The 17,034-nt window shown below is 41.7% G+C and overlaps 1 long non-coding RNA gene across 11 annotated transcripts in view; it reads right to left on the bottom strand.

The window, feature by feature from the left end:
• The window catches only part of LOC113629504 (uncharacterized), a 73,271-nt gene that overhangs the window by 39,017 nt on the left and 17,220 nt on the right, over positions 1-17,034 (bottom strand). For 5 of the 11 annotated variants that reach the window (XR_003436571.1, XR_003436574.1, XR_003436573.1 and 2 more), the window contains exons 2-4: positions 13,588-13,685; positions 11,647-11,870; positions 10,655-10,861 (exon numbers count right to left, since the gene is read on the bottom strand). This is a non-coding gene — a long non-coding RNA (uncharacterized LOC113629504). The other 6 variants (XR_003436575.1, XR_003436576.1, XR_003436570.1 and 3 more) reach the window with 5 other exon arrangements.

Genomic DNA, 17,034 nt, shown 5'->3' on the forward strand with positions numbered 1-17,034 from the left:
AAAAAAAAAAAAAAAAAAAAAAAAAAATGACTCCCAAACATCCATTTGACTCCAGATAATTAACACAAGCCAATCATGGACATTCTATACTCCATGCCAGTGGGTTCATAAATGGTTTGCGGCCAAAACCTGGCCAGTGAGATGTGAGGAGAATCCTGCTGGATGGAAGATAGCTCTGAGACATTGTCCACCATCCTAAAGAAAAGCCATGAGAACAGATGTCTCCTCCCTTTATCATCTGGACATTGTCATTTCAGAATTTGATGTATACAAGTGCTAAAAATATCTTGCCACAAGCCTGAAAACGAAGCCAGTATCAAGGATGACAGAAAGATGGGAAAAACCTGGAATGAAGGTATCACTGAACAAATGAATTAACCAACCCTGATTCTTATTACCAAATGAGGGTATATTGGTTTTTTAAATTTTTATTTCTTTCTTTCTTTATTTATTTTTGGCTGCATTGAGTCTTCGTTGCTATGCGCAGGCTTTCTCTAGCTGCGGCGAGTGGGGGCTACTCTTCATCGTGGTGCGCGGGCTTCTCATTGCAGTGGCTTCTCTTCTTGCGGAGCACGGGCTCTAGGTGCGCGGGCTTCAGTAGTTGTGGCACGTGGGCTCAGTAGTTGTGGCTCACGGGCTTAGTTACTCCATGGCACGTGGGATCTTCCCGGGCCAGGGCTCAAACCAGTGTTCCCTGCATTGGCAGGTGGATTCTTAACCACTGTGCCACAAGGGAAGTCCCTGAGGGTATACTGTTAATTGCTATGTTAGATAATAAACTTCCTTCCTGTTAAGCCAGTTTAAGTCTTGTTTCTATAATTTGGAACCAAAACATGTTACCTGATGTAGATCTTCAATTCCCACTATCATTCCTAAAATAACTACATATAATCCTCAACTTTCTAATCCCTTTTTTAGTCTGTGAATAGCGTATTATATAAGCTTTGGGTGATCTAAAATTGAGCACCAAGGAGGAACCAAGATGGCGGAGTAGAAGGACGTGCTCCCACTCCCTCTTGCGAGAACACCAGAATCACAACCAGCTGCTGGATAATCATCGACCGAAAGACACTGGAACTCACCAGAAAAGATATCCCACATCCAAAGACAAAGGGTAAGCCACAAGGAGATGGTAGGAGGGGCGCAATCACAGTAAAATCAAATCTCATAACTGCTGGGTGGGTGACTCACAGACTGGAGAACACTTATACCACAGAAGTCCATCTACTGGAGTGAAGGTTCTGAGCCCCACGTCAGGCTTCCCAACCTGGGGGTCCGGCAATGGGAGGAGGAATTCCTAGAGAATCAGACTTTGAAGCCTAGTGGGAACTGATTGCAGGACTTTGACAGGACTGTGAGAAACAGAGACTCTACTCTTGGAGGGCACACACAAAGTAGTGTGCGCATCGGGACCCAGAGGAAAGAGCAGTGACCCCAGGGGAGACTGAACCAGGCCTACCTGCTAGTGTTGGAGGATCTCCAGCAGAGGTGGGGGGTGGCTGTGGCTCACCGTGGGGACAAGGACACTGGAAGCAGAAGTTCTGGGAAGTACTTGGTGTGAGCCTTCCAAGAGTCTGCCATTAGCCCCAGCAAAGAGCCCAGGTAGGCTCCAGTGTTGGGTTGCCTCAGGCCAAACAACCAACAGGGAGGGAACCCAGCCCCACCCATCCGAAGTCAAGTGAATTAAAGTTTTACTGAGCTCTGCCCACCAGAGCAACAGCCAGCTCTACCCACCACCAGTCCCTCCCATCAAGCCTCTTAGATAGCCTCATCCACCAGAGGGCAGACAGCAGAAGCAAGAAGAACTACAATCCTGCAGCCTGTGGAACAAAAACCACATTCACAGAAAGATAGACAAGATGAAAAGGCAGAGGGCTATGTACCAGAAGAAGGAACAAGATAAAACCCCAGAAAAACAACTAAATGAAGTAGAGATAGGCAACCTTCCAGAAAAAGAATCCAGATTAATCACAGTGAAGATGATCCAGGACCTCGGAAAAAGAATGCAGGCAAAGAAGAAGATGCAAGAAATGTTTAACAAAGACCTAGGAGAATTAAAGACAAACAAACAGAGATGAACAATACAATAACTGAAATGAAAACTACACTAGAAGGAATCAATAGCAGAATAACTGAGGCAGAAGAATGGATAAGCGACCTGGAAGACAGAATGGTGGAATTCACTGCGTGGAACAGAATAAAGAAAAAAGAATGAAAAGAAATGAAGACAGCCTAAGAAAACCTCTGGGACAACGTTAAACACAACAACATTCGCATTACAGGGGTCCTAGAAGGAGAAGAGAGAGAGAAAGGACCAGAGAAAATATTTGAAGAGATTATATTCGAAAACTTCCCTAACATGGGAAAGGAAACAGCCACCCAACTCCAGGAAGCACAGTGAGTCCCATACAGGATAAACCCAAGGAGAAACATGCTGAGACACATAGTAATCAAATTGGCAAAAATTAAAGACAAAGAAAAATTATTGAAAGCAGCAAGGGAAAAATGACAAATAATATACAAGGGAACTCCCATAAGGTTAACAGCTGATTTCTCAGCAGAAACTCTACAAGTCAGAAGGGAGTGGCATGATATACTTAAAGTGATGAAAGGGAAGAACCTACAACCAAGATTATTCTATCCAGCAAGCATCTCATTCAGATTCGATGGAGAAATCAAAAGCTTTACAGACAAGCAAAAGCTAAGAGAATTCAGCACCACCAAACCAGCTCTACAACAAATGCTAAAGGAACTTCTCTAAGTGGGAAATACAAGAGAAGAAAGGGACCTACAAAAACAAACCCAAAACAATTAAGAAAATGGTCATAGGAACATACATATCAATAATTACCTTAAACGTGAGTGGATTAAATGCTCCAACCAAAAGACACAGGCTTGCTCAATGGATACAAAAACAGGACCCATATATATGCTGTCTACAAGAGACCCACTTCAGACCTAGGAACACATACAGACTGAAAGTGAGGGGATGGAAAAAGATATCCCATGCAAATGGAAATCAAAAGAAAGCTGGAGTAGCTATACTCATATCAGATAAAATTGACTTTAAAATAAAGAATGTTACAAGAGACAAGGAAGGACACTACAAAATGATCAAGGGATCAATCCAAGAAGAAGATATAAGAATTATAAATATGCACCCAACATAGGAGCACCTCAATACATAAGGCAACTGCTAACAGCTATGAAAGAGGAAATGGACAGTAACACAATAATAGTGGGGGACTTTAGCACCTCACTTTCACCAATGGACAGATCATCCAAAATGAAAATAAATAAGGAAACAGAAACTTTAAATGACACAATAGACCAGATAGATTTAATTGATATTTATAGGACATTCCATCCAAAAACAGCAGATTAAACTTTCTTCTCAAGTGTGCCCGGAATATTCTCCCAAATCTTGGGTCACAAATCAAGCCTCAGTAAACTTAAGAAAATTGAAATCATATCAAGCATCTTTTCTGACCACAACGCTATGAGGTTAGAAATGAATTACAGGGAAAAAACCGTAAAAAACACAAACACATGAAGGCTAAACAATACGTTACTAAATAACCAAGAGATCACTGAAGAAATCAAAGAAGAAATCAAAAAATACCTAGAGACAAATGACAATGAAAACACAACGATCCAAAACCTATGGGATGCAGCAAAAGCAGTTCTAAGAAGGAAGTTTATAGCTATACAAGCCTACCTCAAGAAACAAGAAAAATCTCAAGTAAACAATCTAACCTTACACCTAAAGGAACTAGAGAAAGAAAAACAAACAAAACCCAAAGTTAGCAGAAGGAAAGAAATCATAAAGATCAGAGCAGAAATAAATGAAATAGAAACAAAGAAAACAATAGCAAAGATCAATAAAACTAAAAGCTGTTTCTTTGAGAAGATAAACAAAATTGATTAGCCAGACTCATCAAGAGAAAGAGGGAGAGGACTCAAATCAATAAAATTAGAAATGAAAAAGGAGAAGTTACAACAGACACTGCAGAAATACAAAGCATCCTAAGAGACTACTACAAGCAGCTCTATGCCAATAAAAAGGACAACCTGGAAGAAATGGGCAAATTCTTAGAAAGGTATAACCTTCCAAGACTGAACCAGGAAGAAACAGAAAATATGAACAGACCAATCACAAGTAATGAAATTGAAACTGTGATTAAAAATCTTCCAACAAACCAGGACCAGATGGCTTCACAGGTGAATTCTTTCAAACATTCAGAGAAGAGCTAACACCCATCCTTCTCAAACTCTTCCAAAAAATTGCAGAGGAAGGAACACTCCCACTCATTCTATGAGGCCACCATCACCCTGATACCAAAACCAGACAAAGATACTACAAAAAAAGAGAAGTAAAGACCAATATCACTGATGAATATAGATGCAAAAGTCCTCAACAAAATACTAGCAAACAGAATCCAACAGCACATTAAAAGGGTCATACACCACGATCAAGTGGGCTTTATCCCAGGGATGCAAGGATTCTTCAATATATGCAGATCAATCAATGTGATACACTATATTAACAAACTGAAGGAGAAAAACCATATGATCATCTCAATAGATGCAGAAAAAGCTTCTGACAAAATTCAACACCCATTTATGATAGAAACTCTCCAGGAAGTGGGCATAGAGGGAACCTACCTCAACATAATAAAGGCCATATACGACAAACCCACAGCAAACATCATTCTCAATGGTGAAAAACTGAAAGCATTTCCTGTAAGATCAGGAATGAGACAAGGATGTCCACTCTCACCACTATTATTCAACATAGTTTTGGAAGTCCTAGCCACGGCAATCAGAGAAGAAAAAGAAATAAAAGGAATACAAATTGGAAAAGAAGAAGTAAAACTGTCCCTGTTTGCAGATGACATGATACTATATATAGAGGATCCTAAAAATGCCACCAGAAAACTACTAGACCTAATCAATGAATTTGGCAAAGTTGCAGGATACAAAAATTAATGCACAGAAATCTCTTGTATTCCTATACACTAATGATGAAAAATCTGAAAGAGAAATTAAGGAAACAGTGCCATTTACCATTGCAACAAAAAGAATAAAATACCTAGGAATAAACCTACCTAGGGAGACAAAAGACCTGTATGCAGAAAACTATAAGACACTGATGAAAGAAATTAAAGATGATACCAACAGGTGGAGAGATATACCATGTTCTTGGATTGTAAGAATCAGTATTGTTAAAATGACTCTACTACCCAAAGCAATCTACAGATTCAATGCAATCCCTATCAAATTACCAATGGCATTTTTTACAGAACTAGAACAAAAAGTCTTAAAATTTGTATGGAGAAACAAAAGACCCCGAATAGCCAAAGCAGTCTTGAGGGAAAAAAACGGAGCTGGAGGAATCAGACTCCCAGACTTCAGACTACACTACAAATCTACAGTAATCAAGACAATATGGTACTGGCACAAAATCAGAAATATAGATCAATGGAACAGGATAGAAAGCCCAGAGCTAAACCCACGCACCTATGGTCAACTAATCCATGACAAAGGAGGCAAAGATATACAATGGAGAAAAGACAGTCTCTTCAATAAGTGGTGCTGGGAAAACTGGACAGCCACATGTAAAAGAATGAAATTAGAACACTCCGTAACACCACACACCAAAATAAACTCAAAATGGATTCGAGACCTAAATGTAAGATTGGACACTATAAAAGTCTTAGAGGAAAACATAGGAAGAACACTCTTTGACATAAATCACAGCAAGATCTTTTTTGATCCACCTCCTAGAGTAATGGAAATAAAAACAAAAATAAACAAATGGGACCTAATGAAACTTCAAAGCTTTTGCACAGCAAAGGAAACCATAAACAAAACGAAAAGACAACCCTCAGAATGGGAGACAATATTTGCAAACAATTCAACGGACAAAGGATTAATCTCCAAAATATATAAACAGCTCATGCAGCTCAATATTAAAAAAGACAAACAACCCAATCCAAAAATGGGCAGAAGACCTAAATAGACATTTCTCCAAAGAAGACATACAGATGGCCAAGAAGCACATGAAAAGCTGCTCAACACTACTAATTATTAGAGAAACGCAAATCAAAACTACAATGAGGTATCACCTCACACCAGTTAGAATGGGCATCATCAGAAAATCTACAAACAACAAATGCTGGAGAGGGTGTGGAGAAAAGGGAACCCTTTGCACTATTGGTGGGAATGTAAATTGATACAGCCACTATGGAGAACAGTATGGAGGTTCCTTAAAAAACTAAAAATAGAATTACAATATGATCCAGCAATCCCACTACTGGGCATATACCCAGAGAAGACCATAATTCAAAAAGACACATGCACCCCAATGTTCATTGCAGCACTTTTTACAATAGCCAGGTCATGGAAGCAACATAAATGCCCATCGACAGATGAATGGATAAAGAATTTGTGGTACATATATACAATGGAATATTACTCAGCCATAAAAAGGAATGAAATTGAGTCATTTGTTGAGATGTGGATGGATCTAAAGACTGTCATACAGAGTGAAGTAAGTTAGAAAGAGAAAAACAAATATCATATATTAACGCATGTATGTGGAACCTAGAAAAATGGTACAGATGAACCGGTTTGCAGGGCACAAGTTGAGACACAGATGTAGAGAAGAAACGTATGGACACCAAGGGGGGAAAACCGTGGTGGGGTGGGGATGGTGGTGTGCTGAATTGGGGAATTGGGATTGACATGTATACACTGATGTGTATAAAATTGATGACTAATAAGAACCTGCAGTATAAAAAAACAAACAAAAAAAATCTAATACTAATTTTTCTTTGGGTTATTTGTATGTTAATATAAATGTTTCAGACATTACGTGAAATTTCTAAAACTCTTATATGTTCTGGTATAATGTTATAAGTCATAATTCAAGTTATTACTTTAAAATGTATTATCTCAGAAATAACTAAATTTCCTTGTCAATTGCATTATTTTGAACTTTCATCAAATCTTTAACCATGGTCATTTTTAAGTCTTTTGTCATTACAGACAGTTCTGGGTGTATTCTGATGCTTTTTCAAAAATGTTCCTATAAAAGGGTTTCATCGGGCTTCCCTGGTGGCGCAGTGGTTGAGAGTCCACCTGCCCATGCAGGCGACACGGGTTCGTGCCCCAGTCCGGGAAGATCCCACATGCCGCGGAGCGGCTGGGCCCGTGAGCCATGGCCGCTGAGCCTGCGCATCCGGAGCCTGCGCGTCCAGAGCCTGTGCTCCGCAACGGGAGACGCCACAACAGGGAGGGGCCCGCGTACTGCAAAAAAAAAAACCAAAAAAAACACAAAAGCGTTTCATCTTCAAGGAATTCATGGAAAAGACTCTGGCAAGTACAGGTTTCTGGTAACTGACTGTACTGCTGAACTGAATAAATAAGCATTTTCAGAAATCTAATGGAAAACTGATGAATTCATAAAAGTGCTAACAAAAGGTCAAGATGAAAAAAAATTAATTACACGGGACTGAGTGAACTGATGAGGATGATTATAATTTTTGTGACTTTCTGTTTGAATAAAAAAAAAATCCCACAAGGACTCAGAGGCAAAAAACATACAAATCAATTTTCACTGCAAAGTAACGGAGCTGTTACAGTGGAGGATTACTGGACTGAATGTCAATATTATGACATAGTGTGATTGTGTTTCGTGTTTGGTAATTGCAATCATTGTTGCTTTTGTTGTGGTCATCCATTTACAATGCTTGGTGTCAGTTTATTAAGCTCTTGTAAAAATAAAATACAGTGTGTGTGTGTATGTGTGTGTGTGTGAAAAATAAATTAAATACAATTGAGTACCATAAAGGGGGAAGTGACATGAAAAGGAATTCTTTAAGTATTTGTTTTCTTTGCATCCGTTCTACACATGGCTCTTAATTATTAATAAAGCATATCTTAGAGGGGGCCACGAGTGAGCCTCACTTCATTATTCCCTACTGTGGGCCACGCTGTCAGTTTCTCTTCAGGCTTCAGCCACAGTTTTTCCTTCCTAACTCCACCCAGATTTTGTTTATAAGAATACCCATCCTCTTTATAGTCACAGTACCCCCAGTTCTAAGAGTAAGCCTGATTCTTCCATGGATAATTCCACTACCCCTTGTCAACGATCAGTTATGAGTGATCCCATGACTGAATTCCAGCCAGGGAGACATGAGGGGAAGTCTATTAGGAGGCTTCTGGGAAAACTTCCCTCATTCCTAAGAGAGAAGTCATCCTTTTTCCTCTTATTTCCCTGTGGGAACGTCGATACTGGAATTGCTGCTGCTATCTTATTACGAGCTTGAGAATAAAGCCAACTCCAAGGATTTCAGAAGAGAAATATGAAAAGAATCCAGGTCCTTGACGGCACATTGAACTGTTCAATTGACCAATGCTGAAGCACTCCTCATCTTAGTTGAAAACTTTCGTAGTGCAAGATAATGCATTTTCTTACTTTTAAGCCCATTTGATTTAGACTTTCTGACATTTGCTCTTAAAACATCCACATGATACATCTCCAAAATGTGGAAGATGTCTTGCACTTAACCACTTATTACTTTCCTCATAGCCCTAAGTTACTTTTGTATATTTTGTTTGCTGGTTGAAAATCAACTTTTCATTAAGCATCTGACATGTGGGTGATGTGACTTGAAAAGGATATTTCAGGAATCAGCTATTGTTCAGTTCTCCTTTCCAACACAAATCAAAGGGTACATAATTGTATTGGTCAGGATAGGATAGGATATGATGCAGTAACAAACCCTAAATCTCAGTGACTTGGCATATGTTAGACGAAAGCTCTTCTCCATCTGGCGACTCAAGAATCCAGCTTTATTCTCTGCAGAAATGCCTGCCTTCTCAATCTGGGGCTCCCAAGGTCACCACGGCAGGGAATATAGTACAGGGAGACAGCACACCAGCTATTAAATATCTCCATCCAGAAGTAACACACATCACTTACATTCACATTTCTTTGGCAAGAACTGGATACACATCTTGCCATCCTTAATAAAGGGACTACATAAAAGATGATGGAAGTGATCCTGTGCCAGCTCCAAGCTTTGAACCTTAAGAAGGTCTGGCAGCCTCTGCTTTTGCAATTTGGGGATCCCTCGAGCCACCAGGTCCAGCTACTCTTCTGGCGGGACCACGTAGGAAGACCCTGTGGAGGGGCCACACGGAGAGGGCGAGGCTCTAGGACTACTTGGGGGGTGAGAGAAGTCTCATCTCAGAACTTCAGCTGAGCCCAGTCTTCCTCTGCCTTCACCCAGGGGCCAGACATGAGAGTCAGGACATCTTGGACATTCCAGCCCCCGCTGGCAGGTGACTGCAGCTTTATGAGAGACTGTTCATAAGACCAGCAGAAGAGCCATTCAGCTGAGCTTTAGTCAACTCACAGAACCAAGGAAAATAATAAAATGGTGGTTGTTCTAAGTCACTAAGGTTTGTGACATAACTAAAATGGCCACCAGGCAGCAATGCCCCCAGAGAGGGAGCCTGGGGATAAACATTTCAACCTCACTCTTCTCTCTACCTCTGATCTCCTTGTAGGTGCTCCCCATAAATTGAACCTAATTGGAAGCAGAGGGCAAGGGAAGCTTTGATGTTATCCATAAAGGTCAGCCTCTCAGGGCACAGATCAGGGGAGAGAAGAATGGAGACTGGATCTGGAGAGGCGAACAAAAGCTATTCAGTAGGGTTCACCCCCTGTGCCCTGCAGCATCAACTCTTGATCTCTGTGCAGGTGAAATTTTGTCTCCCCATCATGGGAGATATTCAAAGTCCTTCAGCTTCCATATTACCATAGGGAAATGTTTATTCAGTCATAGTCCCAACTGAATCTAAAATATTAGCCAATACTAGAGCTTTTTATTTTATTTTTTGGCCATGTTGTGAGACATGCGAGATCTTAATTCCCAGACCAGGGGTCGAACCCATGCCCCTGGCCGTGGAAAGGTGGAGTCTTAACCACTGGACCACCAGGGAAGTCCTGACTCTAGCATATTTCATATCAGGTGGCTAGGACAAGGGGGAAAGGGATGTGGAAAAATAATTAATTGATATGTAAAACATAGCTATGACCATCCCTGCTTCTGTGACTGGTCATGAGGTCTAAGCAGGTGGTAATTATAGCTGCATTCTTCCAGATTAGCTTCATGTTTTTCTTATCCTCTGATACCATGTCAGCTGGATGGGATCCTTTACCCAGTAGGGTGACTCAAACCTTCTTTCCCGTGGGGTTTCAGTTCCTAGTGGTTTTGCTTTATTGTACTGCTACAGTTTCCCATTGACTGGGAGAGTTGGCCAATTGAGTACTACGAGGTCTCCAGTGAATCCTCTGGGCTCCAAACATAGTTCTCTGCCTTTCTTGTGTAGCAGCAACCCAATTTCTCCCTGGTAATCAGGATCAATGACCCAGCCAGCACAGTAGCCTCATTCTCTGCATTCCTCCCTTGGGCACTAGGATCTCTAAGGGACGCTAAGGTCACAGAGACGGAAAGCAAAAATTCTTCAAGTGTACGGTGTGATAGGGAGAAGAAGCACTCTCACCTTTGACCCTTGGTGCCCATGCATTCTGGCTAGGAAAAAGAAGGCACCAGAAATTGACCACCGGTTAAAAGCATACCTCGATTTATAAATCGGCAGCTCAACCTCACAGGGTGGTGTCTCTCAGCTGGTGTCTGGACTGAGCCATCAGCAAGCCACTCCACTGTTCTGTCAAGCAAGTTACTCCTGTGTGATGGAGCACGTGGTAAGGTCAGCGAAGTCCACAGGTGCTGAGGGCAGTGCTCAACTTACTGCCGTAAAATGCATCCCCTCGTCTCAGGCAACGCTGTGTGGGATACGATGGTGGTGAATAAGGTGTTCGAGAGAACAAAAGCTGGTGGAGTTGGCAGAAGCGCTGAGCTCTTGCCGCTGATTTTCCAAGATTTATCTTTCCAAGCTCCTGACCAACTGAGTCACTGTCCGTGTGTCACTATAGTTTTGTACCTCAGGCTACCTCTTCTTTTTTCTTTATTGAAGTAGAGTTGATTTACAATATCGTGTTAGTTTCAGGTGTACCGCACTGTAGGTCCAACAAGAACCTACTGTACAGCACAGGGAACTATACTCAGTATTTTGTAATAATCTATAAGGGAAAAGAATCTGAAATGGAATATATACACGTACTCTCACTATATATATTGAACCATACTCTCCCTCTCTCTCTCTCTCTCTCTCTCTCTCTCTCTCTCTATATATATATATATATATATATACACATACATACACACTCAACTGAGTATATCTATACATTGAGCAGAGTTCCCTGCGGCAGACTGCTAGTGCAGTGGCCCTCACTGCTGGCGGGTAATGGCACAACAGGCAGGTCCATCAATAAATATGGCCTATGTTTTTCCCTTTTCTGTTAACTGGCGGTATGGAACTCCTTGCAAGGCACTGGTGTGGACTGAGAAAGAGGTGACAAAGCAGAAGGAGCTGGGGGGAGGCCTGCCACCTGCTTATGCAGTTTCCTTGTGTCTTCCTGACCTGCTTATGAGACCAGGCATACCACTTCTATTTTATAAGAAATCTGCTGTGCACGTCCAAATTTTGATGTTTTGGTAGAACACATACCACTGAGTTCATTATGGGCAGTTTGGGTCACAGGTGTCTGTCAGGGCCTAGTTATCCAGGAGTTTTGTTTTGTTTTTCAGTACATAATAGTTGATGGCCTTTTAGGAGCTGAGTCCTTCCATTGAGGGATGCAGCTGAGTTCTTAGAAGGGGGCTGGAGGAATAAATATCCTAACCTCCCTCTTCTTCCTCTCTCTGAGTTCCTTGGTTTGTCATGGGCTGAACCTAAATGGAATCCAGAGAACAGGGGGTTCATTGGTGATTGTAGACCATATAGGTCACCCTCCCAGGGCACAAAGCAGGGTGGACGGTGGATCTAGAGAGGCAAACGGAAGATATCCTGCACGTCGGGTGAGTATAGTAAAGGGAGACACAAAGGAATTAAGAATGAAGTGAGGGACTTCCCTGGTGATCCAGTGGTTAAGACTCCGCGCTCCCAATGCAGGGGACCCAGGTTCAATCCCTGGTCAGGGAACTAGATCCTGCCTGTGGCAAAGAAGATCCCGTATGCCGCAACAGCCAAATAAATAAATAAATAGTCCAAAAAAAATGAAGTGAAAGATAACATTTAAGCTGGGTAGGGGGAGTGATGAGGACATGGGAAGAGGGGGACAGCAGTGAGAAAGATGCAGGATCTTATAACTACAGGTCCAATGGGGGTTACAGAGTATTTAAGTGGGAATACTAAGGCAAGCTGGGAAGACAGAAGGTGTCTGTCAGAGAAGGGAACAGCTTAAAATAAAACTCTTTTGTGAAATACTGGTCATGATAAGGTTTAGAATAGCCCTGTCCAGTGGAACTTTCTGTGATGATGGACATGATCTATATCTGTGCTGTCCAGTTCTGTAGCCACTCGCCACATGTGGCTATTAAGCACTTAAAATGTGGCTAGTGTGAGGACTTCCCTGGTGGTCCAGTGGCTAAGACTCCATGCTCCCAATGCAGGGAGCCCAGCTTCAACCCCTGGTCAGGGAACTAATATCCTGCCTGTGGCAAAGAAGATCCCATATGCCGCAACTAAGACCCGGCACAGCCAAATAAATAAATAAGCATTAAAAAAAATGTGGCTAGTGTGACTGAGAAAATGAATTTTAGATTTTATTTAATTGTAATTAATTAATTTTATTTTTGATAGCCAAATGGGGCTAGTGACTACTGAATTGGATAGTACAGGTCTGGAGTGTGATCACGTCAGCTGCTTTATTGGGAGGTGCAATCTAAGGGCAGCAAAGAATGACGGAAAAAAGGGAGCAGAAGCAAATACATGTGGTGAGTTACAGAGCTGGTCACAGCCTCACAGGAAAACACACTGGTCACACAGGACATCTCTGGAGGTGCCACGGGGTAGTGCTGTGGGAACAGCCCATCAAGGGCAGGAAGGAAGATACACTTGTTTGCTGGCTTCTTCTCATCTCCAAGGGTGCCCCACAGGGTGCTAATTACTCCACACTTCTGGGTTGTGCTGGGAAAGCAGCACTTCATCTAATCTGGAAGCTGTGCGAGGAGCCAGTCAGTAGGTCACTATGGACCTGGGTGCTGAAGCTGCTGCTTTCTGAGTGGGCATGAGGGACCTCAGGCCAATGCCATGCTTTCACTCCCAGGGAGTCTGAGTCACCTGGGGCATTAGGAGATGAGGTGAGCTCCACTGAGCAAGAGGCCAAGGTCAGGAGGTAGGGTCAGGGGGAGCCAAATGAGTCTGCAGTAGTGTATGAACTCAGTCTTGTATATTGTGAGTGACCTTGGGCAGGTCAGCTAAGTACTTCAAGTCTTAGCTCCCTTTTTTGTACAATGGTAACAGGCCCTACCTCGTATGCTGGTTCATATTATTCATACACATTACCCAGTATTATTTACAAGAGCTTTGTAACAATAGGTGAGACAGCCATCATTCTTGCCATTTCACAGATGTGGAAACAAAGAGAGAGTAGATGAAAATACTTACAAATGCTATAGCCAGGGTCCATCTGACTCAACTTCTTACTCTTTCCACCCTGTCACACGTCCCCTTGAGATTTCATCTGAGGACTGAATTTCAAAACCCTAAGAGAGAGGATTCAAACATGAAAGTGAGTTAAAAGTTATACACGGGGGCAGATATTATAAAGGGTAAAATGTGTGTCCAACGACATTGATTTTATAAAGGAAAATGTACTTTGAAATCAGTTTACAAGCATAGTTTTATTTATTTTTAATTTTTTTAAAATTGGAATAGAGTTGCTTTACACTGCTGTGTCAGTTTCTGCTGTACAGCAAAGTGAATCAGCCATACCTATACATATATCCCCTCTTTTTTGGATTTCCTTCCTGCAAGCATAGCTTTAGAAGCACTCCAAAAAAATGTTTGTTTTGAACGAAGTTATTTCTGTTGAATCGTACTGATCTGTTGAAGCATAAAACATAAGACCCACTCTTCCGAACAATTTTCAGAGGACGCAGTCTAATTTGCCAGGCGAGCGCAGCAGGAGAGCTGCTATCATTGAGACCACACATGCTCTGACTTGTCAAGACCTACCTTCGTGTTTCCCCCTGCCAAGGAACAGGCTCAGCTATCATGATCTCTAATCCCTTGGATGCAGCTGCCTGTCAAAGACTGTTAGAGCCCAAGCCACACAGCTTTCACTGACAGCAAACCTCTTTCCCATCTGAGTTCTGAGGAAAAGAACGCAAGATGGAGGGATTAATGGAGCAAAGACCCTCCAGACAGTATGAGTAAAAACTTAATGATGAAAATGAGATGTGTGAACTGTTAATATTTTGCACTTCATGTACATAGACAGTGAAATCAAGACTCTCTTAAAAATAGGGTTATTACCTTGTAGCCTTCAAACTCTCTCAGTAAGACGATATGGGAGTGACAGTAAGGGACACAGACAGAGCTCTTAAAGAAGCCTGGCAGTTCCCGGGAGCACACAGCACAGATGAGCCGTTTCAAAACTGAAGACATTTCCTGTGAATTACACGGACGCCATAGGGCTATGGAAACAGAAACTGGCACCTACTGACTGATGTTCTTACCCTGAGAAGCAAATGGTGGAAGGGATGAGAAGGTCATCCAAATGTTAGACTGAGTCAGGTGTCCTGGAGACCCAGGGCCTCCTCATCGAGAGAGAGGCAAACAGGGGCTCTGCATCTCCAAACTTGCTCCCCTAGTCCTAAACCAGAAGGTGATGGTGGCAGTGCCAAGATACAGTGAGGATCAGCACGGGCTTCTTTCGTGGGAAGCTAAGAGGTCATCTACTACTGATGTAAACACTTCCATGAACTATCTCCAAGGCCACTTTTTTTTTTTTTTTTAGTAAATTTATTTATTTACTTTTGGCTGCGTTGGGTCTTCGTTGTTGCACGCGGGCTTTCTCTAGCTGCGGTGAGCAGGGGCTACTCTTTGTTGCAGTGCATGGGCTTCTCATTGCGGTGGCCTCTCTTGTTGCAGAGCATGGACTCTAGGCACGTGAGCTCCGTAGTTGTGGCACGTGGGCTCGGTAGTTGTGGCTCACAAGCTCTAGGGCGCAGGCTCAGTAGTTGTGGTGCACAGGTTTCGTTGCTCCACGGCATGTGGGATCTTCCCGTGTCCCCTGCATTGGCAGGCGGATTCCCAACCACTGTGCCACAGGGAAGTCCATCCAAGGCCATCTTTAATGATAAGGAAAGAGAGTCTCAAATATGGTATAGTCTGGAATGGTAGAATTTCAGATAAACTTTCCACCAGAAGAGATAGAAATGGTGCTGTCAGAGAAGATACATGTCTGCTTCACGTGTTTGTGTTCTTGTGTCCAGAATGGTGCCTGCCATGGATACAATAGGACAATCTCTGTCATCAATGCTGATAGTAACAAGGCTTGATTTAAAAAAAATTTTTTTTCCTGGGCTTTCTGGAGTAATTATTTGTTTACCTTTCACTTTCAGTGGTCAGGGGATGAAAACACATATGTTTTGACTTCACATTGTCTTGTGAGGCATTAACCAGCTGTCCTTTCATGAACAGCTGTGAACATAAAAATGTTTCAATACTATTATATCTTCTTTAGACAAGTTCTCATTTTACCCCCCCCCCTTTCTCCTTAAGTATACAGATATCACTCAAGGTTCTACTAGTTATATGATGTTGAGAAAATTATCTAATTTCTTTGATGTTACATTTCTACATTTGCTTAATAGGGATGATAGTAATGCCTATCTCACAGGGGTGTTCTGAAAAGTAAATGAGTTATTATCTGTGAGTGTCTTCAGCAGGATGTTTAGTGGACTGTATGTATGCATAGGATTATTGGATTAAAAAACATGCAAAAATGGGACTTCCCTGGCAGTCCAGTGGTTAGGACTCCGAGCTTCCACTAAATCTGCCATGCTGTGTGGTGCGGCCAAAAGTTAAAAAAAAAAAAAAAAAAAAAAAGCAAAAATGACAACGAAGTTTTACTTAGCTGACATTTCAAATTTCTCTTTTGAGTCTGCTATGAATATCAGAAGAAAAAGGGAAAGGAGCAGGAAATAGTCAATATTTTAGAAAATACTTCAGAAGAAAATCAATGTCATATGGCCCAAACTTTTTTTTTTCAGATTTAGGCCAATTCTACCTCTCCTGAAATATGGTCAGTTTGAATTTTCTTTTGATTTTGAGGAATTTTCTTTAAATCAAAGACCTCTAAACATCTAGATTTTTCAGAGAAAATACAAAGAATTAGGAAAAGAAAATCCTGCAGCATTTCTGGTTTCATCTGGATTGGAATTTATAGATTCTTTTAAAAAAATTTTGAGACAGATTTTTGAAATTTATTTATTTATTTTTGGCTGTGTTGGGTCTTCGTTGCTGTGTGTCAGCTTTCTCTAGTTGCAGCGAGCGGGGGCTACTCTTCATTGTGGTGCACGGGCTTCTCACTGCGGTGGCTTCGCTCGTTGCGGAGCACGAGCTCTAGGTGCATGGGCTTCAGTTGTTGTGGCATGTGGGCTCAGTAGTTGTGGCTTGCAGGCTGTAGAGCGCAGGCTCAGTAGTTGTGGCATACGGGCTTAGTTACTCCACAGCATGTGGGATCTTCCTGGACCAGGGATCGAACCCGTGTCTCCTGCATTGGCAGGCGGATTCTTAACCACTGAACCACCAGGGAAGTCCCTGGAATTTATAGATTTTTATCAAATGTTTTATAATTTTTTATAAAATGGGAAAACTATTTAACTTGCATGAATGTCATTCTCAATTAAAATTTTGTGCAAAAAACCTCATACAATAAGTTACTGCTAATAACTAGAGAGGTAAATGGAAATCAAGTTTTAAAAAAAACATCAGCAATAAATAGTGATCGCCTACTATTTTATGCAATACGTTAAGCAATGGGAATATACTTCAAATTTTCAGGAAACTAACATTCAAGTCATTCAAAAGGACAGTTAGAAGAGT

This window comes from Aethalodelphis obliquidens, unplaced genomic scaffold (assembly GCF_003676395.1).
Source record: "Aethalodelphis obliquidens isolate GAN/ISIS:26980383/991018 unplaced genomic scaffold, ASM367639v1 scaffold27, whole genome shotgun sequence".
Lineage (NCBI taxonomy): Eukaryota > Metazoa > Chordata > Mammalia > Artiodactyla > Delphinidae > Aethalodelphis > Aethalodelphis obliquidens.